This window comes from Manis pentadactyla, unplaced genomic scaffold, assembly GCF_030020395.1.
Source record: "Manis pentadactyla isolate mManPen7 unplaced genomic scaffold, mManPen7.hap1 scaffold_302, whole genome shotgun sequence".
NCBI classification, from domain to species: domain Eukaryota; kingdom Metazoa; phylum Chordata; class Mammalia; order Pholidota; family Manidae; genus Manis; species Manis pentadactyla.
The window spans coordinates 74,233-101,924 of record NW_026644691.1 but is presented as its reverse complement, the minus strand read 5'-3'; the positions used below and the strand labels follow the sequence as shown (position 1 = coordinate 101,924).

At 39.8% G+C, this 27,692-nt stretch overlaps 1 protein-coding gene and 1 long non-coding RNA gene across 7 annotated transcripts in view; one reads left to right on the top strand and one right to left on the bottom strand.

The window, feature by feature from the left end:
- Window positions 1-64: 64 nt before the first annotated feature.
- LOC130682350 (uncharacterized) lies at window positions 65-16,906 on the bottom strand. Of its 4 annotated transcripts, XR_008995578.1 has the most exons (6): window positions 16,686-16,906; window positions 15,993-16,122; window positions 15,737-15,814; window positions 14,652-14,729; window positions 14,299-14,345; window positions 65-2,922 (listed from the first exon to the last, which is right to left on the bottom strand). It is a non-coding gene; the product is annotated as an uncharacterized LOC130682350 (long non-coding RNA). The 4 variants fall into 4 exon arrangements; XR_008995579.1 differs by lacking the exon at window positions 15,737-15,814 and having other exon boundaries at window positions 16,686-16,905; XR_008995580.1 differs by lacking the exon at window positions 14,652-14,729 and having other exon boundaries at window positions 16,686-16,904.
- A 192-nt stretch (window positions 16,907-17,098) lies between these two features.
- The window catches only part of LOC130682349 (metallothionein-1A-like), a 64,946-nt gene continuing 54,352 nt past the window's right edge, over window positions 17,099-27,692 (top strand). For all 3 annotated transcript variants that reach the window (XM_057496727.1, XM_057496730.1, XM_057496728.1), the window contains exon 1: window positions 17,099-17,271. The gene's annotated coding sequence lies outside the window, so the exon portion shown is untranslated. The remainder of the gene's footprint in view (window positions 17,272-27,692) is intronic.

Genomic DNA, 27,692 nt, shown 5'->3' with positions numbered 1-27,692 from the left:
TAGCAGTTCCTCTGGACATGGTGGCACTCATGAGGAAGAAACAGCATCCATGGGCTGGAAGAAATAGAATTTTGGCAAAATTTTAATGGCTTCCTGCTTTATGACCTTTCAGCACTTCCCAAGGTAAATTCCATTCTTTACTTCCCCACACCACTCCTGCAAACCCAATATTACCATTTGACGTGGAGCTTTGAGTCAGGCCAAAAGGAGCAATGGACAGAGAGAGATGCTCACAGGGGAAATGGTGACACAGGCAACCCCATGAGGACCCACTCTGTTGTCAGGGCTCTTATATTAGTGTGGGGAAGATAACACTACACCCTAAAGGACAAGCATTAATGCAACTCTTCTGCTTTTCACCAAGTATTTATCCTTCCTTTTCAATCCCCACAGCTTGCCACTCTGCATTCGGGAATGCTGAATGTCGGAAGAAAATAACCAAAATGTAAAACTTTTGAGGGAGCAGTTTGGGTGCATTGTTTTCTTGATTTGTTTCCCAGGACTTTCAGGTGAGAGTTGATGCTTCTTTTTAGTCTTAGTTGGATGAGGTCTAGCTAATTAAGAACTGACACAAGAGTGGGCATAGGAGAGAGGCCAGAAACACATCTTAGTCAGGATAGACTGGGTTTTGCTATGGTAACACATCTCAGGAGTTTACTATGATAAAGGTATATTTTTTGCCTTTATGTGTCCATATGGGTCATAAGCTATATATCCATATGGTTCAGCTGAGCTCTTGTCCATGTGGCTTTCATCCTGGGACCTGGGAACGTGGAGGAGGATCTATCTAGAAACATTGATGGTGTTGTTACAAACCTGGAAAAGTATGATGAGCCACCACTCACTGGCTCTTAACCCACCTGCTCGTAAGTGATACATGTCTTACCTGCTTGCATTTCATTGACCAACATAAGTTACAAGGCTACATCTGAGTTCACAGGATATGTTCTGTTCTCCTGCAGAGGGGTTCCATAAGAGGGGCTCTTAAATATTTGTCAGGATTGGGATTCTACAATCTACCACACCCAAGTATATAAAATATTTAGTGTATGATTAAGATGCATTTCAAGTATTTGAAGGAATGGATAAAACCACAGGTCATCCTGGCAAAATCAGTTAATTATGTGGAAAAACAAAATAAAACTAGATTGTTATGTCATACCCCAAAAGAAGAATGGATTAGTGCTAAAGAATTAGAAGAAATATAGATTTATAATATTGGATATTGAAGGCTTCTTTATGTACAACCCAAAGGTAGAAACTATAGAGGCCAAGGCTGGTAGAGCTGGCTATTTGAAAATCCGTTGGTAAGTAAAAACGGTCATAAGCAGAACTAGAAGCTAGTAGCAAATGGGATAAAAGTATTTGCAATTTCAGTAGCAAAGAATCAATATTATTACTGGGAGAAAAGTTTTGATTCATCAGAAAGATAGAGGTGTGCTCTGGTTATTCCAAATGGCTGGAACCATGAGGGGGCACTCCACCACGTCTGGCCCTCCCTTTCCTATCACCCCAGATGCACCGGTCTTTCCAGAGTGTCACGGAAATAATAATCTTTGCCAATGAGACGGCAAAAGGGCTCCTGGAGCCTCCAATTCTCTGTCACAGAAAATATTTTAACACAGCCCGTTGGAAACATTGTCCCCACTTCTATAATACGATCTAGAGAAGAAATTCTAACTCAGAAAGAAGAGTGGGGCCTTTACCAGAATGCTTCCCTCTTTTTCTCTCCTCCCTTCAGAAGTGACTCTTTCACCATTGAAGACCAGAGGCCTTTTGTAGGTCTGGGAAAGCAGGGTGGATGAAAGGGAAGGGTAATTAGGGCCCTGGGGTTCTCAGATTCTTCCTAGTTTACCTCCTTCTGCCAAAGAAGTTTTGTACTTCTCCCAACACACCAATTATTGATAAATGATCCCTAAGCAACTCTTGCCTACTATCTCATGAAGAGCTCTTAAGAGCAGTCAGACTTCAGCCTGGGAGATTTCCAAGAACATATCTTACTCCATTCCAGGTGCTATTAGATTTGTGGGTAAATCCATCCCTCCTGGGCAGAAGTCATAATAAGCAAATGGCTCCTGTATTAGCATTAGTATCATCCAGCAGATGGCAAGGCCTTTCAGCCTCACAGGAGGACAATGGCCTCTGGCAGTAATATAGCCAGATGCTACCTTTTCCAGTGAAATGTCTGGAATCTTTAAAAGGACTCAAAATTCCTCCTAGTGGCCTCAATAATTTCTCCCATTCATCTCCTAAATTCTTCTCTCCCTGACTGCCCTAGCCCACATGGATTCTAGATCCTAATTTCTCTTCAGCTAACACATTTCTCTTCTATGTTCTGCAATTTTCTGGTTAAATGTCTGCATACATATTTTGAGTTAATTCTCTTGTTTTGTGAACTTTAGCCAGTCTACCTGTTGTTATTCCTTCTGACTTGTACAAATCTTGAAACGGGAGGTGGCTTTGTTTCCTATCCTTTTCTGTGTCTAGTACAGTGCTAGCACCTAATAAGACAATAAATAATTGCTGGATGAATTTGTTGCTAAGTGTTTCCCATTAGAATAAACATTTCTTTGGTTCAAGCTGGACTGTAGCACTAATGAACCAGTGATTTCTGATTGTTGAGGCCTAGGTACCCTCTTCTAGGGTATTCTGTTGGGTCCTTCTGATAGGATTTATTGTCAATGTCCACAGTGAGAGAGTTCACTTCCATGTTGGCTGCACCAGCACATGGCTGTATGTCTTAGAAGAGCATTCTCAGAATGGCCTTGGTGCCCTTAAACGCAGGAGAGCCGTGAGTTGCTGGGCAAGGGTCTGATGTCCTTGGAGTCTTTGAAACAGCACTCATATTGAGCAGAAGAGAGCCATCAGAATAAAAGTAATCAGGTTCAGTGCTTTAGGCTTTCTGTGCCTCCGTTTCCTCATCTATAAAATAGGGAAAATAATCTGTCATCATAGGGTTGTTATGAGAGCTACATGAGAGGTAAAGTACTTAGCACCTGCTACATAGTCAGCACTGGGTAATCTTTAGCTATTCTTGGCATTATATGGCATCCTGACCTCACCAGTGTGTCCTGCTGTGTCCCCAGGGGTGTACAGCCATAGCCCAAGTCCAAAAAGTGGAGTTTAATAGGTGGCTGTTTTTTGAATCAGATCTCCCTTCAACTGTGCAGTCAAAGGGGGACCATATTTTGGGCTTCTTTCTCTCTTTTTGATTAAGATCCTTTGTCCCATGCCAGGTCCAGACTGTATCCTACTGATATCCCAAGGGACATTCCATGTAGTCAGGGTGGTGACACCATTATTTCAGCCTCCACCCTGCAGAGATGGGGTTGGTGTCTACAAGTTTCTTTCAGAGTAGGCCAAAGACTTTTAGAATCTGCTCACATCTCACCTCCCTCTCCATTGCTGCCATCATCTCCCTCTAGACCATGGCAATCTCTGCCAAACAGCCCCTCTGTTTCTATTGTTGCTTCGCACAGTGCATTCCCCCCAATAGCAGTAAATCAACTCCTACCCCTACTCCCTGGTTAAAACTCTCTAGAGATTTCCAGTTGCACCCAGAATAAAATCCAGTCTTTACTTTGGTTTCCAAAGTCCTATGTGCATAGGCCCCACCTGAGCCTCTGACCCATGACACCCTCTGTCCAGGCTCCAGGCTCACAGACCTTCAATCCATTGCTTCAAATGCAAAGCACATTTTCCTGCCTTTGAGCGCTTCTTTACCAAGTTCCCCTCTGCCTGGAATGTTCTCTCTGCATCCTCACATGGCTGCCTCCATTCTTATATTTCCATACTGTCAAGCCTTCCCTGACCATGTTAGTTCAGCACCACTACCCTCCTCCACACTCTAGAGACCCTTGTAATGTTTTATAGTCTTCATAGTAATTAATGCTATCAGTATTATTTGTTTGTGGCTTATTGTCTTTCTTCTTCCTTAGAGGGAAAACTTCACGGCAATCGGGCTTTGTCTGTCCCTGTGCTCAACACTGTATATCCACTTCCAGGGACATAGTAGGTGCTCATCCATTGTAGAATGGATGGATTCCCCAGAGGATGGCATCTGTTTAACAAACCTTTCTTATGCTATCATTGACAGCACAAATTCGATGGCTTATCATGCTACAAAACTTCCTCCTTAGCAGGGAAGAAAAAGGAGGTGAATGTGGCAGAAAAGCCTATCTTTACCACAGCTAGAAGCTGATATTTCTCTTTATTGTCTTATGGCATCAGCCTGCAGAAAAGATGTTTCATAGAGCAGGATGCTGTCTGATCTATCTGAGAGATGGAACGTGTGATCTATCTGAGAGATGCCTGAGGTACGAAGATGGCTGGTTCCTTTTCCAATGTGTCACGTTTTCTTTCGGCTCATGCTCCTACCCAGACACCTGGATAAGTTCTACACAGGACAGCCTGGTCCTTGGCAAAACTCCCCAACTTGTAAGTGAGCTGACTGCAACACTTTAAACAGAGATTTTCTTTTTTAATAAAATATTTCACAGATAAATTTGTATCACCTAAAATTCCATAATTCCACACCACCCCAAATAAGGGATCTGATTGGTACAGTGAGAAACATATGGAAAATGGATCCAAAGAGCCTGAATATGAATGAGGTCACCCCCAAACAAGCTGGGTGAGCAGGAAAATTCATTTTAATTCTCAAATGCCTCAGTGTGGCAACCATGGAAACACACTGCTCAGATATCCTGTTGCAGGACCATGATTGACATATGTGCTGCCCCCCCTCCCATCCCCAGGTGCAGGGTCCACCCCAGCCAAGCTTCCTGCAGGTTCTTCCCAGCCAGTAACCTAGGGCCGAGAGAGGTCAAGGCAGACCCACTGGGGGCACAAGACTCCTTCTGCAGGCATCTTTGGTTTGAGGGCCCCTCCCCACCAAGTCTGACTCTGCTTTCCTTGGAACAGTGCTGCCTCCTTAGATGCTTCTTACTTGATCCCCTGCCCTCCCTTCTCCTTTTCTCTCACAGGCCTCAGACCTGCAACAAGTCGGGAGGCTGTCCCTGCCTATGCCTGTTATTCCCTCAGTAAGTCACTTGCATGTCTAACCTGTCTTGGAATCTGGCAGAACCATCCAATACTCTCAGTTTTCTTGTTTGTAAGACATGGTCCACAGTCTAGGAGAGTATTGCCAAACTCTCTGATTTACTCCCATTTAGATGGAATGGATGACATCTGACCCCAAATCTCCATAAAACTGCCCTGTTTTTAGGATTAAAAATGAGGTGTGCAAAACTGCTAAGCATGGTATCTGGTCTATAGCTGGGACTCAGTGAGAGATAGATGAGTCTGAATAGATGTCTTCTACTTTCAGGCCAGTTTCTATATGAGAAGAAACTTCTCTGCCTTGAACTGCTCCATTACTCCAGACAGACCAAATGTGTGTGTGCTCAGAGCACAGGCAGCAGAGGCACTGTATTTTTTCCTTTCAAATTATTTGATATCATAGGAGAAAAAATGGACTCTTTTTTAACTTATTTTATGGCTTAGCATTATTTATTAAAAATTACCTAAGCAGGGGCAGAGCCAAGATGGCGGTGTGAGTACAGCAGTGGAAATCTCCTCCCAAAACCACATATATTTTTGAAAATACAACAAATACAACTATTCCTAAAAGAGAGACCAGAAGACACAGGACAGCAGCCAGACTACATCCATACCTGCGAAAACCCAGGGCCTCGCGAAGGAAGTAAGATACAAGCCACGGCCTGGCAGGACCCGAGCGCCCCTCACCCAGCTCCCAGTGGGAGGAGAGGAGTCAGAGAAGGGAGGGAGAGGGAACCCAGGACTGCTAAATAGACAGCCCCAGCCATCTGCACCAGAGCACAGACACAGTGCATGCGTGGGGTGCTGGAAACTAGGGAAACAGGACAGTAAGACCTGTGAGCAGGACCCGCAGCTGGCACCCTGGGACAAAGAAAAGTGAGTGCTTTTTGAAAGTCTTAAAGGGAAAGGGACCCCACAGCTGGACGGAAGTGTCCCGGGACACTTAGCCCAGCAGCTGAGAATCCCGGGGAACTCCGGGTGCCCTAACCTCCTAGGCAGCAGCACACCTCGGAGGCCCCTCACAAAACAGCCTCCTGCCATTTCCCCTCCAACGCGCCTCTGCCATATTGGAGCAGCAGCCTGAGGCAGGCCATGCCCACAGCAACTGCAGAGCTAAATGCCATAGTGGCCGGGCAAGAAGCAGAAGCCCCATCTGCGTGCAGCTGCCCAGCACAAGCTGCTAGAGGTCACTGTTCTCCCAGGAGAGAAAGGCCACAAACCAACAAGAAGGGAAATTCTCCAGCCGACACTTGCGACAGCTCCACAAACTATCTCTATCACCATAAAAAGGCAGAATTTGAGGCAGACAAAAATCACAGTCAACCCCTGAGAAGGAGATAGACCTAAGCAGTCTTCCTGAAAAATAATTCAAAATAAAGATCATAACCATGCTGATAGAGCTTCAGAGAAATGTATAAGAGCTAAGGGATGACGTCCAGAGGGAGATTACAGAACTGAAACAATCTCTGGAAGGATTTATAAGTAGAATGGATAAGATGCAAGAGGCCATTGACGGAATAGAAAACAGAGAACAGGAACGCTTAGAAGCTGACGCAGAGAGAGATAAAAGGATCTCCAGGAATGAAACAATATTAAGAGAACTGTGTGACCAATCCAAAAGGAACAATATCTGCATTACAGGGGTACCAGAAGAAGAGAGAGAAAACGGGATAGAAAGTGTCTTTGAAGAAATAATTGCAGAAAACTTCCCCAAACTAGGGGAGGAAATAGTCGCTCAGACCACGGAAGTACACAGAACTCCCAACAGAAGGAAAACAAGGAGGACAATACCAAGACACATAATAATTAAAATGGCAAAGCTCAAGGACAAGGACAGAGGTTTAAAGGCAGCTAGAGAGAGGAAAAAGGTCACCTACAAAGGAAAACCCATTGGGCTATCATCAGACTTCTCAACAGAAACATTACAGGCCACAAGAGAATGCCATGATATATTTAATGCAATGAAACAGAAGGGCCTTGAACCAAGAATACTGTATCCAGCACGATTATCATTTAAATATGAAGGAGGGATTACACAATTCTCAGACAAGCAAAAGTTGAGGGAATATGTCTCCCTTAAACCACCTCTACAGGGTATTTTAGAGGGAGTTCTACATGGAGCACTCCTAAGACTAAACAGATGTCACCAGAGAAAATAAAATCACAGCAAAGAAAGCAGACCAACCAAATACCAACTAAAGGCAAAAAATAAAATCAACTACCCACAAAAGCAGTTAAAGGAAACACAAAAGAGCACAGAATAAAACAACCAACATATAAAGAATGGAGGAGGGGGAATAAGAAGGGAGAGAAATAAAGAATCACCAGACAGTGTTTATAACAGCTCAATAAGTGAGTTACGTTAGACAGTAAGATACCAAAGAAGCTAACCTTGACCTTTGGTAACCATGAATCTAAAGCCTGCAATGGCAGTAAGTACATATCTTTCAATAGTCACCATAAATATAAATGGACTGAATGCACCAATCAAAAGACACTTAGAAATAGAATGGATAAAAAAGCAAGGACCATCTATATGCTGCTTACAAGAAACTCACCTCAAACCCAAAGATATGCACAGACTAAAACTCAAGGGATGGGAAAAGATATTTCATGCAAACAACAGGGTGAAGAAAGCAGGTGTTGCAGTACTAGTATCAGACAAAATAGACTTCAAAACAAAGAAAGTAACAAGAGATAAAGAAGGACATTACATAATGATAAAGGGCTCAGCCCAACAAGAGGATATAACCATTATAAATATATATGCACCCAACACAGGAACACCAGCATATGTGAAACAAATACTAACAGAACTAAAGGAGGAAATAGAATGCAATGCATTCATTTTAGGAGACTTCAACACGCCACTCACCCCAAAGGATAGATCAACTGGACAGAAAATAAGTAAGGACATGGAGGCACTGAACAACACAGTAGAACAGATGGACCTAATAGACATCTATAGAACTCTACATCCAAAAGCAACAGGATACACATTCTTCTCAAGTGCACATGGAACATTCTCCAGAATAGACGACATACTAGGCCACAAAAAGAACCTCAATAAATTCCAAAAGACTGAAATTCTACCAACCAACTTTTCAGACCACAAAGGTATAAAACTAGAAATAAATTCTACAAAGAAAACAAAAAGGCTCACAAACACATGGAGGCTTAACAACATGCTCCTAAATAATCAATGGATCAATGAACAAATTAAAATAGAGATCAAGGAATATATGGAAACAAATGACAACAACACAAAGCCCCAACTTCTGTGGGGCGCAGCAAAAGCAGTCTTAAGAGGAAAGTATATAGCAATCCAGGCACACTGAAAGAAGGAAGAACACTTCCAAATGAATAGTCTAACATCACAATTATCGAAAGTGGAAAAAGAAGAACAAATGAGGCCTAACGTCAGCAGAAGGAGGGACATAATAAAGATCAGAGAAGAAATAAACAAAATTGAGAAGAATAAAACAATAGAAAAAAATCAATGAAACCAAGAGCTGGTTCTTTGAGAAAATAAACAAAATAGATAAGCCTCTAACCATACTTACTAAGAGAAAAAGAGAATCAACACACATCAACAGAATCAGAAATGAGAATGGAAAAATCATGACAGACTCCACAGAAATACAAAGAATTATTAAAGACTACTATGAAAACCTATATGCTAACAAGCTGGAAAACCTAGAAGAAATGGACAACTTCCTAGAAAAATACAACCTTCCAAGACTGACCAAGGAAGAAACACAAAAGTTAAACAAACCAATTATGAGCAAAGAAATTGAAACAGTAATCAAAAAACTACACAAGAACAAAACCCCCGGGCCAGATGGATTCACCTCGGGATTTTATCAGACATACAGAAAAGACATAATACCCATTCTCCTTAAAGTTTTCCAAAAAATAGAAGAGGAGGGAATACTCCCAAACTCATTCTATAAAGCCAACATCACCCCAATACCAAAACCAGGCAAAGACACCACCAAAAAAGAAAACTACAGACCAATATCCCTGATGAACGTAGATGCAAAAATACTCAACAAAATATTAGCAAACCGAATTTAAAAATACATCAAGAGGATCATACACCATGACCAAGTGGGATTCATCCCAGGGATGCAAGTGTGGTTCAACATTCGAAAATCCATCAACATCACCCACCACATCAACAAAAAGGACAAAAACCACGTGATCATCTCCATAGATGCTGAAAAAGCATTCGACAAAATTCAACATCCATTCATGATAAAAACTCTCAGCAAAACGGGTATGGAGGGCAAGTACCTGAACATAATAAAGGCCATATATGATAAACCCACAGCTAACATCATACTGAACAGCGAGAAGCTGAAAACTTTTCCTCTGAGATCGGGAACAAGACAGGGATGCCCACTCTCCCCACTGTTATTTAACATAGTACTGGAGGTCCTAGCCATGGCAATTAGACAAAACAAAGAAATACAAGGAATCCAGATTGGTAAAGAAGAAGTTAAACTGTCACTATTTGCAGATGACATGATATTGTACATAAAAAACCCTGAAGACTCCACTCCAAAACTACTAGAACTGATATCGGAATACAGCAAAGTTGCACGATACAAAATTAATAAAAAGAAATCTGTGGCTTTCCTATACACTAACAATGAACCAATAGAAAGAGAAATCAGGAAAACAGTTCCAGTCACAACTGTATCAAAAAGAATAAAATACCTAGGAATCAACCTAACTAAAGAAGTGAAAGACATATACCCTGAAAACTATAAGACACTCTTAAGAGAAATTAAAGAGGACACTAACAAATGGAAACTCATTCCATGCTCTTAGCTAGGAAGAATTAATATCGTCAAAGTGGCCACCCGGCCAAAGCAATATACAGATTTGATGCAATCCCTATCAAATTACCAGCAATATTCTTCAACGGACTGAAACAAATAGTTCAAAAATTCATATGGAAACACCAAAGACCCCAAATAGCCAAAGCAATCCTGAGAAAGAAGAATAAAATGGGGGGGAATCTCACTCCCCATCTTCAAGCTCTACTACAAAGCCATAATAATCAAGACAATTTGGTACTGGCACAAGAACAGAGCTACAGACCAGTGGAATAGATTAGAGACTCCAGACATTAACTCAAACACATATGGTCAGTTAATATTCAATGAAGGAGCCATGGACATACAATGGGGAAATGACAGTCTCTTCAACAGATGATGCTGGCAAAACTGGACAGCTACATGTAAGAGAATGAAACTGGATCACTGTCTAACCCCACACACAAAAGTGAATTCAAAATGGATCAAAGACCTGAATGTAAGTCATGAAACCATAAAACTCTTAGAAAAAAACATAGGCAAAAATCTCTTGGACATAAACATTAGCGACTTTTTCACGAACATATCTCCCTGGGCAAGGAAAACATAAGCAAAAATGAACAAGTGGGACTATATGAAGCTGTAAACCTTCTGTACAGCAAAGGACACCATCAATAGAACAAAAAAGGTACCCTACAGTATGGGAGAATTTATTCATAAATGACAGATCCGATAAAGGGTTGACATCCAAAATATATAAAGAGCTCACGCACCTCAACAAACAAAAAGCAAACAATCCAATTAAAAAATGGGCAGAGGAGCTGAACAGACAGTTCTCCAAAGAAGAAATTTCAGATGGCCAACAGACACAGGAAAAGATGCTCCACATCGCTAGTTATCAGAGAAATGCAAATTAAAACCACAATGAGATATCACCTCACACCAGTAAGGATGGCTACCATCGAAAAGACAAACAACAACAAATGTTGGTGAGGTTGTAGAGAAAGGGGAACCCTCCTACACTGCTGGTGGAAATGTAAATTAGTTCAGCCATTGTGGAAAGCAGTATGGAGGTTCCTCAAAATGCTCAAAATAGACTTACCATTTGACCCAGGAATTCCACTTCTAGGAATTTACCCTAAGAATGCAGCACTCCAGTTTGAAAAAGACAGATGCACCCCTATGTTTATCGCTGCACTATTTACAATAGCCAAGATATGGAAGCAACCTAAGTGTCCATCAGTAGATGAATGGATAAAGAAGATGTGGTACATATTCACAATGGAATATTATTCAGCCATAAGAAAAGAAATCTTACAATTTGTAACAACATGGATGGAGCTAGAGGGTATTATGTTTAGTGAAATAAGCCAAGCGGAGAAAGAGAAATACCAAATGATTTCACTCATCTCTGGAGTATAAGAAAAAAGAAAAACTGAAGGAACAAAACAGCAGCAGAATCACAGAACCCAAGAATGGACCAATAGTTACAAAAGGGAAAGGGACTGGGGAGGATGGGTGGGAAGGGAGGGATAAGGGTGGGGAAAAAGAAAGGGGACATCACGATTAGCATGTATAGTGTGTGTGGGGGCACGGAGAGGGCTGCGCAACACAGGGAAGACAAGTAGTGATTTTACAGCATCTTACTACACTGATGGACAGTGACTGTGAAGGGGTATGTGGGGGGAACTTGGTGAAGGGGGGAGCCTAGTAAACATAATGTCCTTCATGTAATTGTAGATTAATGATACCAAAATAAATAAATAAATGAATGAATGAATAAATAAACAAATATCAAAATAAAAAAAGAATGCAGCACTCCAGTTTGAAAAAGACAGGTGCACCCCTATTTTTATCGCAGCACTATTTACAATAGCCAAGAAATGGAAGCAACCTAAATGTCCATCAGTAGATGAATGGATAAAGAAGATGTGGTACATATACACAATGGAATATTACTCAGCCATAAGAAAAAAACAGGTCCTACCATTTGCAACATCATGGTTGGAGCTAGAGGGAATTATGCTCAGTGAAATAAGCCAGGCGGAGAAAGACAAGCACCAAATGATTTCACTCATATGTGGAGTTTAAGAACAAAGAAAAACTGAAGGAACAAAACAGCAGAAGAATCACAGAACCCAAGAATGGACTAATGGTTACAAAAGGGAAAGGGACTGGGGAGGATGTGTGGGAAGGGAGGGATAAGGGCAGGGAAAAAGAAAGGGGGCCTTACGATTAGCATGTATAATGTGGGGGGTGCTTAGGGAGGGCTGTACAACACAGAGAAGACAAGGAGTCTAGAGCATCTTACTATGCTGATGGACAGTAACTGTAATGGGGTTTGTTGGGGGGGACTTGGTGAAGGGGGGAGTCTAGTAACCATAATGTTCTTCATGTAATTGTAGATTAATGGTAATAAAATGAATTTTAAAAATTTATATTATAATCAGCATCAGATGTTTAAAATGATTAGCTCAAGGACCTGTTTTTAAAACTTAGGTTATTTAAGCTTTAGTTAGCAGGTTGACAACCTCTTAAGGTTTTCCTGAGGCCCCCAGAGCTATGAACTGACCATCAATCACTCAGGCTGTGTTATAGCCACTGAACTACAGGCACCAGGCTAAGAACACAGGTGATGAACTATCTAGGTTAACGGAAATGTTCTTTGTAGTGTTCAGTATGGTAGCCGTGATTTATATGTGGCTAAAGAGAACTTGAAATGCGGCTGGTGCAACTAAACAATGGAATTTTTAATTGTAATTGTAATGAATTTAAAAGTAAATAGGCACAAGTGGTTAGTGTTACCATACTGGACAGCCCAGACTAAGATTATCATTAAAATCCTGTGGCAGATTAATCCATTTTACTTCATATACCTGTTATTTGTAGTCATGGTCAGAAACATCAAATCTGTTGCTCATCTAACCTTTCTCACACTCACTTCTTCCCTCTACATTTCTTTTACTCCTCTACATTAACTAAAACTTCACTTTCCCCTCCTTCTCAAAGCTTTCCACTGTGCTCTCGAAAATCCTCTTCCATGGAAAAATTGTTATATCCTCAGCCCTTTTGCTGAATCATCCTCTCCATCTCCTTGCCTTAGCTGCAATTTGGCTCCTTTCGTCTACTGATAGCTTTGGAATCCTTTCAATTGGCAGATGTTTGTTCTTTTGCATCCCACAGACCTCAGGGTCAACAGAAGGTACTGATTTACCACAACCTGAAACTTCGAGGCTATCATTCCTTCACTACCCTGCAAAAATTCCAGCTGCTGTGAATCTCACATGATATTCACATCAGATCAATCCCTCCCTACTCCTGGTAGCACAAACTACCAACTTCCCAGTCATTACCTCTCAAAATTAATTGAATTCACTAAAACCTCCCACAGCCATGCCCACACCAGGCAGGTCCTTGTTCCAGCAGAAACATACTCTCAATTATTTCTGGAATATCAACATTCTAACCTCACAGGGCCCTATGATCCCTTACTCCTCTCTAATCTCTCCCTACCTCTCCAATCTTGATTTTCTTGCCTGTTTGGTAAAGATTTCATAATCATCGATACACTACTTTCTTACCAATATCTCCAACTCCCTGGCTAACAGAATCGATCCAACTTCATAATTCATTTAGTAAATACTTATTGATAGTAGTTGGTATTTTCCTACAAGAGCAGGATACACAGTAGAGAATCAAAAATATCATCTAAGTTCATAGAATTAATGAAATAATCAGGATTTGAACTAAACTTGTCTGACTCCAGATCTCCTAATTTCTAGCTCATTTCCCAAGATATTTGAAGTTTTACCCGACTTCTTAAAATTTGACCATACATCTACCAACTCTTATTTTATGTTTTAGATGACCTTCTCTACAGCCTCTCAATTTCCAGTCACTAAACCTACAAACATAAAAGCTCTGTACATATCCATTATTCCTCCCTTCCTATTACAAAGGAAGGTCCTTTCTCCTTCCAAAGGCTAATCCACTTGTATTAGTTTGCTTCCCACAATCTCAAGAATCTCAGTGTTTTCAGTTCCTTACCACTGCATTCACACTTTGGCTCTTGGCATGCTCAACAGCTACTTGTTCTTACTTGTGTTACCACACCCTTCTGTCACTAGTCCTCAAGTTTCCGCATGCCTCCACTTAGCCTCAGTTACTAGTATTCCTTCTGTCTACTTCTCTAGACTGTAAACTCCATGAGATTATTGAATGTTTTTATTTTGTTCACAATTGGATGCTCAATCCTTAGAATTTAAGGTATATGAAGGCATGTAATACATGCTGCACAAATAATTATGAGCACAGTATCATGCTTGTGACTTCTCTAGCCAATAATAGAATTTTAAAGTATTAATTCAAAATCATACAAGTAACAATACATCCTAAGGAATACAAAAGAACATACCTCTAGTTCATTTTCCAGTTTCATTACTTTAGTTTTTAATTGGTTTTCTATTAAAAAGAAAAGACAAATATTTCAATTGCTCAGATCTATCTTAAAAAAAGCTTTTAAATAAACATCAACAAGATAATAAAATTATTCTTTTCGTAAATCCCATCATGATTATAGTAATATGGCAACATAAGAGAGAATAACTATTTTATACTTGGGACATGGAAATAGGAGCTCTAGAAATATCTTTCAAAATAAATTGAGGCTATACATTTCAGAGATAAACCTAATTTTCTATTTCTTAATGAATAAATGGAACACACTATTAAACATCACAATAGACTTCTTTTTCCCAAGGTACCCACCAAATTTTGCTTGCTCTTCTCCAGCCTTTTCAACTTCTTCTAAAGCTAGCTCTACCTCTTGAGCTTTCATCTAAACAACTAAAAAAAGGGTTGTATCAATATGCCTTTATACTAGAAGGTAAACAATGAAAATAGGTATTTTTTTCATTTGCTATCCCAATACTTACCGACTGCAAAGCATGGCACACATGAAGACTTCTAGTAAATATTTGTTGAATTAACAGACAATTTTCTTAAGGATATAATTTCTAGATTCCTAACAGTTTGAAACATCTTTGATTCCTCTTTATGCCTCAAATCTTATATTTAGTATTGCAACTTTCCCACTTTTTTCTGTTCTGTCACTTACAGTCTATAATTTTATGTCTAACCTCCTTCATAACATTGTATTGCAATAGCTTCAAGTCCCTTCAGTTTGTCCTGTTAACACACCTAGTTTTACCTACTTAAGGTATATTTTTGTTATATATCAACTATTGCTCAGAAAACTTCAGTGGCTCCTTATTGCTGACACCCTGAGATACACCTTTAAAGCCCTTGAAAGGCTATTCCAAATTATACCCAACTTCTGTTTTCTCCACAATCTGCTATAAACTTTATGCACCTGTCTCCTCAAAAGCAAAGAGTAAGCATATTTTCTATTCCCAGTTTTCATTTATGATAACCTCCAGCTCTACAATCTCCTTAACATTTTACCACTGCCTTCTACTTACCTAGAGCTACTCATCAATCTTTGCCCTTTATTAGGTCTTCTCACACCTAACCTCTTCCCTTTCTAACAAATCTATATAGTTAGTCATCTGTATTTTTCATCTCCACCTCAAGATTACCATTAACATAACTAACATAGGACCTCTTTATGTTATTTTTAAACATAAGGCCATTCTGTTTCCCCTACACATTCTTTAAAGAACTTTAGAGCAGAAACTAGCAATGTTCTGCACACTACAACTCATGATCCATGTGTGAATATATCTTATTTTTGAGTGGTGCTTTAGACATTACAGAGTACTTTAAAAGAGATTATTATTCATGAAACTTCCTCTAATAGTCAAAGCTATTGTTAAAACCTACTGCATACAAACCTTCATTACTGACTGAGTAATTCTGAAAACGTGTATCACATTTTCTTGACTTTCATTTTTTAGCTCATTTACTTCCACCTAAGTAAACAGAAAAGCAACCATTTTACATTTTATAAATAACACCTAGGCAAAATATAAAAACTCTTACAGCTGTATCATTCAGTGATTTCAGCGAGCTGTATCATTCAGTGATTTCAGCGACAAGATTAATCATAGTTGTATGTATATATCTATGCATTATTTATTAATTAAGTACCTTAGATAAGGAAATGAATAAATTATCTGCCAATTCTTCTTGACAAGAAAGGTCATCTGGGTCAACTTTCATGATTTCTTTCCAGTTTATATTAGGGACCATCTTGAATTATTTCACTGTGCTTTACCTTCTGTAACAAAACAGGCAGGTATTAGCATTTTCAAGGTAAAAACATTACTGTTTTTACAGCAATCTGCAGTTTTTACATATTACATCTATGGTGTTAGCGAAGAGCTATGGCTCCTTAACCGCATAACAGTAAGTGGGTAAATAATCCTCATTAAAATTACAGCAATTAGCACAAACCATCAGATACTGTACTGGCTAAATAAACAACGACGGATTCTTTTCTAAAACTAATCTAGGTCAGAACTAAGGTTGAGTCCCCTCATCCACGTCCCCATACCGACGCGTGCGAACATCTAAGGGTGCCAAGCCCGGGGATCCTTGGAAGGCTGAAAATGAGCCCTCATTCGGAGAAACTGGAACTAAGGGTAAAATTTTAAACGACGGTAATTACCGATTGAAATGAGGGCAGTTGGGCCGGGGAAATCACAGGTGAAGCTAGAAGGCAGACGGGCTGCAGACCAAAGACTAAGGCGTCGGGAAGCTGGACTGTCGCACCGGGCCCTGAGGCTTAAGGAACCTGCATGGGAAGGAACTCGCTGCTCCCGCTCACCAACATCCACCTACCTACACCAAGTCTGGCAACCAGCAGCGGTGTCTCATCTACTGCAACCCCCGAGCCCGGCTCCGCCGCCCAGCCTGACCGCTCCCTAGCGCGGTGACAACAGAACCCTAGATCCCGCCACCTGGTCCAGAGCAAAAGATACCGGCGGCGGCTGCTAGGCCTCCCCATTTACCACCCCGCCAAGGCCGGGAAAAGGCCCCGGATGCAAGTTGAGCCTGCAGTTCACGACAGTGGATAATGCTTTACGTTTAGACAACCCTGCGGGGTCCCTGTACTCTGTGGCAAAGACTGTAGAAGGCGCGGATGAGGACTCCAAATCCCAGAGTGCACTTCTCCCTGGAGGCTTGTGCATGCTGGGAGCTGAAGTCTCTGGAATGAAGAGGGAGGCCGTCCCGGCGTGCAGTGCGGCGGGCTGCGCCCGTACTGGGGCGCTGGGGGAAGGAGCTGGAGGCGGGAGGCGCAGGGCTCAGGCGCGTCTCCGCTGGTGACCTGAGTGCGGTAGACGATGACTGCGACTCCCAAGGCGCCGCCCGCCGGATCGCTCTTCCTGAGGTTTCCCTAAGCCGTCTCCTAGGATACAACTCCCAGGTGAGGTGGGACTGCTGGTCAGCGGCGGCGGTGGAGTTGAGGGGAGCGGTCCCGGCTTCGAGAAGCTCGGACCGTGTGGGCGGAAGGACTCGGTCCCGGTGTAGAGGTGGGAAAAGCCCGTCTTCTCCTTAGACGTTTGTAAGTGGTACTGCAGGGGGTCCCCTCTGTAAGGGGGCGGGGGAAGTTTTAGCTTTTTTTTGCTGTCAGAATCCTCTTCATAAGTGGAGTGGGGGCCGCGCAGCCAAGATCGTGGTTTGGGGTAAATGAAGCATTGAGTAGAGGGCATCTCGTTCTCCGATACCGCCTGCCTTTCTTGTAGCACCATTGTCTTCGTGAACTGGAGGACTTTAAGGTTGAGGAGCTAGGATAGAGCGAAGGCTCTAGAGAGAAGAGTTTAGAATTTGTCCCAGCTAACTGCTGGGAGTGGAGAGAGACGAAGGGGCCTCAATTGTCACCAGTCCTGTGCTGTAACTTGCTTGGTTACTAAGTGTGTCCTTACATGAAAGTGCCTGCTCAGGTGTTTGCAGCTCTTCCTGTGCAAGTGTTGTTCATCCCTCTGTTCTCAGCCGTTCTGGAGTATAATATGCCACTAGGTAACTTCCTTAAGCTGTAGATTTGAAATCTAAATAACATTTTCCACTGTTTGGATAAGCGCCTCTCATCTTTACCCTTTTTTTTTTTTATAGCATTTAAAAATATAATTGACAGTAGACATTCCTTTTGAAAATAAAAAGAAATAGTAGATATCTCCAGACCACGTGTTTGGGTAAAACAAGAAATAGCTCAGTAGAAAATAAAAACAGTACTGATTTTGTGAGGTATATTTTAAAGACATTCATCAGATTTGAAACTATGGTGATTTTTTCTAATCCTTTACTGAGAGATTATATCCAAGTACCGTTCATTATTATTTTTTACCGTGCTGTACATTACATCCCCAGGACTAGTCTTGTCTTTCTCTGACTTACTTTACTTAGCATAATCCCCTCAAGGCCCATCCATGTTGTTGCAAATGGCACAATTTCATTCTTTTTTAAGGTTGAATAATATTTCATTGTGTATATACACACATTTTCTTTATACATTCATCTGTTGACGGATACTGAGGCTATTTCCATTTCTTGTCTGTTATAAATAATTCTGCAGTGAATATGGGGTACAGATATCTCAAGGTAGTGATTTCGTTTCTTTCAGATTATGACCAGAAGTGGAATTGCTGGGTAATGTGGTAGCTACGGTTTTAATTTTTTGAGACATCTCCATACCGTTTTCCAGAGTGGCTGCACCAGTTTACATTCCTACCATCAGTGTCTGAGGGGTACCCTTTCTCCACATCCTTACCAACACTTGTTATTTCTTATCTTTTTGATAATAGCCGTTCTGACAGGTATGAGGTAAATATGTCATTATGGTTTTGATTTGCATTTCCCTGTGATTAGTGACTTTGAGCATCTTTTCAGGTGCATGTTAGCCATCTGTATGTCTTTTGAAAAATGTTCAGATCCTTGGCTCATTTTTAAATTAGATTGTTTTTTGTTACTGAGTTGTGTGAGTACTTTATATATTTTGGGTAATAACCCCTTGTCAGAAAGATGATTTGCAAATACATTCTCCCATTCTGTAGGTTGCTTTTTCATTTTCTTGGTGGTTTTCTTTGCTGTGCAAAGCTTTTCAGTTTGCTATAGTCCCACTGGTTTATTTTTGCTTTTGTAGCCTTTGCTTTTGGTTTCAAACCCAAAAAATCATAGTCAAGACAAATGTCAAGGAGCTTACCCCTGTATTTACTTGTAGGAGTTTATGGTTTCAAGTTTTATGTTCAGGTCTTTAATCCATTTTGAGTAGATTTTTATGAGTACTGTAAGATAAAGTCCCAGTTTCATTCCTTTGCGTGTGGCCCTCCAGTTTTCCATTGATCAGAAAGACTAGCCTTTCTTCATAATATATTCTGGTCTTTTATTTCCAGGCTTTCTATTCTGTTCCACCCGTGTGTGTGTGTGTGTGTGTGTGTGTGTGTGTGTGTGTGTGTTTATGCCAATACCATACTGTTTTGATTACTACACTGAAATTATCCCATTAAATCTTCATAACAATCCATTGTAAAAGGTGGTTATATTGTCCTCATTTTCCAAATAAGTTAAGAAACTGAGGATTGGAGTGGGTTTATGCTGTGCTCAAACTTAAATGGTGTAATTGAACAGAGATCTTTCTGGCTGGAAGACATGTTCTTAACAGTTATGCTGTCTCCTAGGCATGCTGGGAACCCTATTTGTAAAGTGCTTCTTCAGTCTTGCTATCTATAGTAAATATATTCTTATTATATAACTTTGTTTACTCAATAATTTGAATTACATATTCCTTATTTAGCAGGGGAAGGTAGGGATAAAATGTCATGTACTATGTTTAAAACTGCTTATTTATTTTCATAGTTGGAGGGCCACACGCAAAGGAATGAAACTGGGACTTTATCTTACAGTACTCATAAAAATCTACTCAAAATGGATTAAAGACCTGAACATAAAACTTGAAACCATACTGTTTTGGAATCTGTTGCAGCACCTTGTTTTTCCATTCATTATAGCTATTATTTTCCATTTATTCATTTACTAGTTTTGTTTTGTCACTATTGGTCTTTTCTACACTTGCTCCCCTCACACTTATATTCCCAGCAACTCAGGTTACCTGGTCAAATGGTAAATTTTATTCTCATTTCTGAAGTGAAAACAGGTTCAGAGAAACCAAGTAATTTCCTAATAGTTAATGAAGGTAAGATTGTAACCCATATGTCATTACAGTCATGACTAAATGCAAAATCTTGCTTAAATTTACTTCTTTTGCTCATTCTAATATTTTTAAGCTTGTATATCACACTACACACTGGAGATAAGCAGGATACAAGTTATCTATGGTACAAGTCCTAATGCACTGTAGTATATTTGTAGCTAACTGAATAAAATTTACCTCAAGTTCAGTCACTCACTATATAATTTTGCAGAAAATTGCTTAAACTTGCCATTATTTTTTCATCAAATTTTCTGCATGAGTCAGTTTTTACCAAGAGAAAGGATTTATGTGACAATTTTATAAATGGCCTCACTACTGGAACACTTGTCTGAACTTGCATTCTTCTCTGCGGTTTTATGAGCAGTTTTATCTGACTAAAATTACTTCACAGGAAAGTCTTGACTTTTATAATTGCTTCATCTGTTTTCTGTACCAGTCAACCTATATTCCATTCACTTTTTTGCTGCCTTATCAAGAAAGTGAATGATAACCTACTTCTTCAGCATCTAATACAAAACATGGCCATGAGAAATTTAAAATCCACTATTTGTAGTAAATGTTTCATTTTGCTGTGTTCTCAGGGAGAGAAATCAGTGTGCAGCAAGCTGTGGACATTGAAAGACTTGAAAGATGAGTTGTCCTTGTGAATGCAGACTTTGCAGATGCTGCAGGCCAAAGTTTTACAAACTTTAATAAAGTATATTAGGTTTTTATTAAAATAGTTAAAATCATGAAATTATTGAACTGAGAGGACTTAACTTTCCAAGCTAAATATCCCAGATCCATGTAGTTTTTCTACAGGTTAATTTTTCCACAATTGTACTGTTGGATTATTAGAAAAAGTGGGCACTCAGTACAATTCTGTTGAGGAATTATATTAAGTTCTGGATCTCTGTAATATAGCTCATGAGTGATTTTCAATTGCAGTTGGATTTTTTGCACATATTTAGTGACGTTTCACTTTTTTAAGCAAACATAATCAGTCATCCCATCTATTCAGAATATGTGTTTCCTATAGGGAAAATGCAAGTTCCTGTGGGCAGGATCCTCACTGGACCCTAATCTACTTGCCCACTGCACACATACAATGCCCACAGGCATGTGCTTGCACATGTGTTGGCAATGAGCCTTTATAAGAGCTCCACCCAGTGCTGTGTTGGGCTGGCAGAGACAGAAGCTCAGGGGAATTGCAAACTTGCCACTTGCAAATGTGATTCTAGCACTCGACCTGGCACTGTGAGAATAAAGCTTGGTATTAACCCTTTTACATCCAACATTCTGTTGTCGTCGCTCTGTCTCAGTGAATCCAGAGTGAACTTGCCCAGAGTTGAAATCCCCGTCTGGCACAATAGTTGTGAATATGCTTGTATGCCTAGAAAAAGAGCTGGAAGTTTCCAGTTTTAGTCTATTCATGTGGCTATAAAGTACCCTAGATTAGGTAGTTTATAAACAATGGGAATCTATTTCTCACAGTTCTGGAGGCTAGGAAGTTCAAGATCAAGGAAAGCATCCATAGTATCTGTGTCTGGTGACAGCCCCGTTCCAGGTTCACAAAAGGTATCTTTTTGTTGTATCTTCACAAGGCAGGAGCAAGGGATCTCTCTCATGCCTCTTTTATAAGGACACTCATCCCATTGGTGAGGGTGGTGCTCTCATGACGTAATCATCTACCAAAGGCACCACCTCCAAATACTATCACATTGCATATTAGAATTTAACGTGAATTTTGGGAGGATACAAACATCCAGTCTATCATTCCTGCAACTAACATTTAACAATGATGTGCTACATTGTACAGTAATAGCCCCTGTGAATGTGCTTCCCTCTCTCTATGCCTTTATGTAACCCTCTCCCCTTTGCTGGCCTCTGCCCTTACAAGTGGCTCTTTTGGACATAACTTAGGATGACTCCAAAACTGAGCTCTTGACATGCATAAGAACTAGCTCCCTCTCCCTTTCTCTCATAAAATACTTGGAAACTCTTGAAAAATTTGTTACCTTGACTCTTGAGACCTCTTACACATTGATTCTAGGTTTGCCTTGCTTGATGGATAGTAAAAAATACGCATTAAGCAGAGACTTGAAAGGGGTTTGTGCATTAAGACTTGCCCTCCTGAGATCATCATTTAAGAAGTTCAGGTTAATCTACAGAGTATGACCTTAAGTAGCAGAGACTAGCTTTCCAAGCTGAGCAGAACTATATATATATATATATATATCATTTATAAAGTATCATTGTATACAATTTTATAAAGGTTTCACATAAACAAGATTGTGGTTTCAGCATTGACCCATATTATCAAGTCCTCACCGGCCCCCCAACCGATTGCAGTCACTGTCTGTCAGTGTAGTGAGATGATATAGAGTCACTAATTGATTCTCCCTGCTGTACTGCTTTCCCTGTGATCTACCTATATTGTAAGTGTTAATTATAGTGCCCCTTAATCCTTTTCTTCCTCCCTTCTCACCCAACCTTCCCAACCCCTTCCCTTTGGTAACCGCTAGTCCCTTCTTGCAGTTTGTGAGTCAGCTGCCATTTTGTTCCTTCAGTTTTGCTTTGTTATTATATGCCACAAATGAATGAAATCATTTTGTACTTGTCTTTCTCTGCCTGGCTTATTTCATTGAGCATAATACCCTCTAGCTCCATCCATGTTGTTGCAAATGGTAGGATTATTTTCTTTTTATGGCTGAATAATATTCCATTGTGTATATGTACCACCTCTTCCTTATCCATTCATCAACTGATGGACACTTAGGTTGCTTCCATACCTTGGCTATTGTAAATAATACAGCAATAAACATAGAGGTGCATATGTCTTCTTGAATCAGGGATTTTGTTTTCTTCAGGTATATTCCTAGGAGTGGAATGACTGGATCAAATGGTATTCCTATTTTTATTTTTTTGAGGAACCCCCATACTGCTTTCCACAATAATTGAACTAATTTACGTTCACATCAGCAGTGTAGGAGGGTTCCCCTTTCTGTGCATCCTCGCCAACATTTGTTGTTTCTTGTCTGTTGGGTGTTGGCCATCCTAACTCGTATGAGGTGATATCTCATTAAGGTTTTAATTTGCATTTCCCTGGTGATTAGCGGTGTAGAGCATCTTTTCTTTTCATGTGCCTGTTGGCCATCAGAATTTATTCCTTGGAGAAGGGTCTGTTCAGATCCTGTGCCCATTTTTTAATAGGGTTATTTTTTTTTTTTTAGGTGTTGAGGCGTCTGAGTTCTTTATATATTTTGGATGTTAACCCCTTATCAGATAAGTAGTTTACGAATAGAGTCTCACATATTGTAGGATGCCTTTTTTTTCTGCTGATGGTGACCTTTGCTGTACAGAAGCTTTTTAGTATGATGTAGTCCCATTTGTTCATTTTTTTATTTTGTTTCCCTTGCTGGAGGAGATGTATTCAGAAAAAAGTTGTCCATGTTAATATTCAAGAGATTTTTGCCTATGCTTTCTTCTAAGAGTTTTATGGTTTCATGACTTACATTCAGGTCTTTGATCCATTTCAAGTTTACTTTGTGTATGGAGTTAGACAGTAATCCAATGACATTCTCTTTTTTTGTTGTTTTTATTTTGGTATCATTAATATACAATTACTTGAGCAACATTTTGTCCAGTTTCATTCTCTTACATACTGCTGTCTAACTTTGCTAAAGAGGCTGTCTTTTCTCCATTGTATATTCATGGCTCCTTTATTGGATATTAATTGACCATATATGTGTAGATTTATATCTGGGCTCTCTATTGTATTCCACTGATCTATGGGTCTGTTTGTGCCAGTACCAAATTGTTTGGATTGTTGTGGCTTTGTAGTAGACCTTGCAGTCAGGGATCATAACCCCTTGCTTTATTCTTCCTTCTCAGGATTGCTTTGGCTATTCGGGGTCTTTTGTGGTTCCGTATGAATTTTAGAACTATTTGTTCTAGTTCATTGAAGAATGCTGTTGGTATTTTGATAGGGATTGCATTGAATCTGCAGATTGCTTTAGGCATGATAGCTATTTTGACAAGATTAATTCTTCTATCCCTGAGCCCAGGATGTATTTCCATTCGTTGGTGTCTTCTTTAATTTTTCTCGAGAATGTCTTATAGTTTTCAGGGTATATGTCTTTCACCTCCTTGGTTAGGTTTCTTCCCATTATTTTATTCTTTTGGATATAATTGTAAATGGAGTTGTTTTCCTGATTTCTCTTTCTGCTCATACATTGTTAGTATATAGGAATACAAATGATTTCTGTGTATTAATTTTGCATCCTGAAGCTTTGGTAAATTCAGTTTTTCTTGTAGTTTTTCAGTGGGTTCTTTAGGTTTTTCTATGTACAATATCATGCCATCTGCAAACGGTAACAGTTTTACTTATTCCTTACCAGTTTGGATGCCTTTTATTTCTTTGTGTTGTCTGATTGCAATGGCTAGGACCTCCAGTACTATGTTGAATAAGAGTGGCGAGAGTGGGCATCCTTCTCTTTTTCCCCATCTTAGAGGAAAAGCTTTCAGCTTTTCACTGTTAAGGATGATATTAGCTGTGGTTTGTCATATATGGCCTTTATTATGTTGGCATACTTGCCCTCTATACCCATTTTGTTAAGAATTTTTATCATGAATTGATGTTGAATTTTGTCAAATGCTTTTTCAGCATCTGTTGAGATGATTGTGTGATTTTTGTCCTTTTTGTTGATGTGGTGTATAATGTTGATTGATTTTTGAATATTATATCATCCTATCATCCCTGGAATAAATCCCACTTGGTCATGATGAATGACCTTATTTATTTATTTATTTTGTTATCATTAATCTATAATTACATGAAGAATATTATGTTTACTAGACTCTCCCCTTCACCACGTCCCCCCCAGAAGCCCCATTACAGTCACTGTCCATCAGCATAGTAAGATGCTATAGAATTACTATGTCTTCTCTGTGTTGCACATCCCTTCCTATGCCCCCCCCCACATTACACATGCTAATCGTAAGGCCCCCTATCTTTTTCCACCCTTATCCCTCCCTTCCCACCCATCCTCCCCAGTCCCTTTCCCTTTGGTAACTGTTAGTCCATTCTTGGGTTCTGTGATTCTTCTGCTGTTTTGTTCCTTCAGTTTTTCTTTGTTTTTATACTCCACATATGAGTGCAATCATTTGGTACTTGTCTTTCTCCACCTGGCTTATTTCGCTGAGCATAATATCCTCTAGCTCCATCCATGTTGTTGCAAATGGTAGGATTTATTTTCTTCTTATGGCTGAATACTATTCCATTCTGTATATGTACCACATCTTCTTTATCCATTCATCTACTGATGGACACTTAGGTTGCTTCCATTTCTTGGCTATTGTAAATAGTGTTGCGATAAACATAGGGGTGCATCTGTCTTTCAAACTGGGCTGCTGCACTCTTAGGGTAAATTTCTAGAAGTGGAATTCCTGGGTCAAATGGTATGTCTATTTTGAGCATTTTGAGGAACCTCCATACTGAATTCCACAATGGTTGAACTAATTTACATTCCCACCAGCAGTGTAGGAGGGTTCCCCTTTCTCTACAACAATTGTCTGTCTTTTCGATGGTAGCCATCCTTATTGGTGTGAGGTGATATCTCATTGTGGTTTTAATTTGCATTTCTCTGATGACAAGCAATGTGGAGCATCTTTTCATGTGTCTTTTGGCCATCTGAATTTCTTCTTTGGAGAAGTGTCTGTTCAGCTCCTCTGACCATTTTTTAATTGGCTTATTTGCTTTTTGTTAAGGTGCATGGGGTCTTTATATATTTTGGATGTCAACCCTTTATCGGATCTGTCATTTATGAATATATTCTCCCATACCGTAGGGTACCTTTTTGTTCTATTGATGGTGTCCTTTGCTGTACAGAAGCTTTTCAGCTTGATATACTCCCACTTGTTCATTTTTGCTTTTTTTTCCCTTGCCTGGAGAGATATGTTCATGAAGAAGTCGCTCATGTTTATGTCCGAGAGATTTTTGCCTATGTTTTTTTCTAAGAGTTTTAGGTTTTATGACTTACATTCAGGTCTTTGATCCATTTCGAATTTACTTTTGTGTAAGGGGTTAGACAGTGATCCAGTTTCATTCTCTTACATGTAGCTGTCCAGTTTTGCCCACACCATCTGTTGAAGAGACTGTCATTTCCCCATTGTATATCCATGGCTTCTTTACCATGTATTAATTGGCCATATATGTTTGGGTTAATGTCTGGAGTCTCTATTCTGTTCCACTGGTCTGTGGGTCTGTTCTTGTGCCAGTACCAAACTGCCTTGATTACTGTGGCTTTATAGTAGAGCTTGAAGTTGGGGAGCGAGTTCCCCCCACTTTATTCTTCCTTCTCAGGATTGCTTTGGCTATTTGGGGTCTTTGGTGTTCCCATATGAATTTTTGAACTATTTGTTCCAGTTCATTGAAGAATGCTGTTGGTAATTTGATAGAGATTGCATCGAATCTGTATATTGCTTTGGGCACAATGGCCATTTTGACTATATTAATTCTTCCTAGCCAAGATGATGGGATGAGTTTCCATTTGTTAGTGTCCTCTTTAATTTCTCTTAAGAGTGTCTTACAGTTTTCAGGCTATATAAGGTCTTTCACTTCATTGGTTAGGTTTATTCCTAAGTATTTTATTCTTTTTGATGCAGTTGTGAATGGAATTATTTTCCTGATTTCTCTTTCTATTAGTTCATTGTTAGCGTATAGGAAAGCCACAGATTTCTGTGTGTTAATTTTGTATCCTGCAACTTTGCTGAATTCAGATATTAGATCTAGCAGTTTTGGAGTGGATTATTTAGGGTTTTTCATGTACAATACCATATTATCTGCAAATAGTGACAGTTTAACTTCTTCCTTGCCAATCTGGATGCCTTTTATTTCTTTGTGTTGTCAGATTGCCATGGCTAGGACCTCCAGTACTATGTTGAATAGAAGTGGGGAGAGTGGGCATCCTTGTCTTGTTCCTGATCTTAAAGGAAAAGCTTTCAGCCTCTCGCTGTTCAGTATGATGTTGGCTGTGGGTCTGTCATATATGGCCTTTATTATAATGTTGAGGTACTTGCCCTCTATACCCATTTTGTTGAGAGTTTTTATCATGAATGGATGTTGAATTATGTCAAATGCCTTTTCCGCATGTATGGAGATGATCATGTAGTTTTTGTCCTTCTTTTTGTTGATATGGTAGATGATGTTGATGGATTTTCGAATGTTGTTCCATCCTTGCATCCCTGGAATAAATCCTACTTGATCATGATGGATGTTCTTTTTGATGTATTTTTGAATTTGGTTTTCTAATAATTTGTTGAGTGTTTTTGCATCTATGTTCATCAGGGATATTGGTCTGTAATTTTCTTTTTTTGTGGTGTCTTTGCCTGGTTTTGGTATTAGAGTGATGCTGGCCTCATAGAATAAGTTTGGAAGTATTCCCTCCTCTTCTATTTTTTGGAAAACTTTAAGGAGAATGGGTATTAGGTCTTCAGTGAATGTTTCATAAAATTCAGCAGTGAAGCCATCTGGACCAGGGATTTTGTTCTTAGGTAGTTTTTTGATAACCAGTTCAATTTTGTTACTGGTAATTGGTCTGTTCAGATTTTCTGTTTCTTCCCTGGTCAGCCTTGGAAGGTTGTGTTTTTCTAGAAAGTTG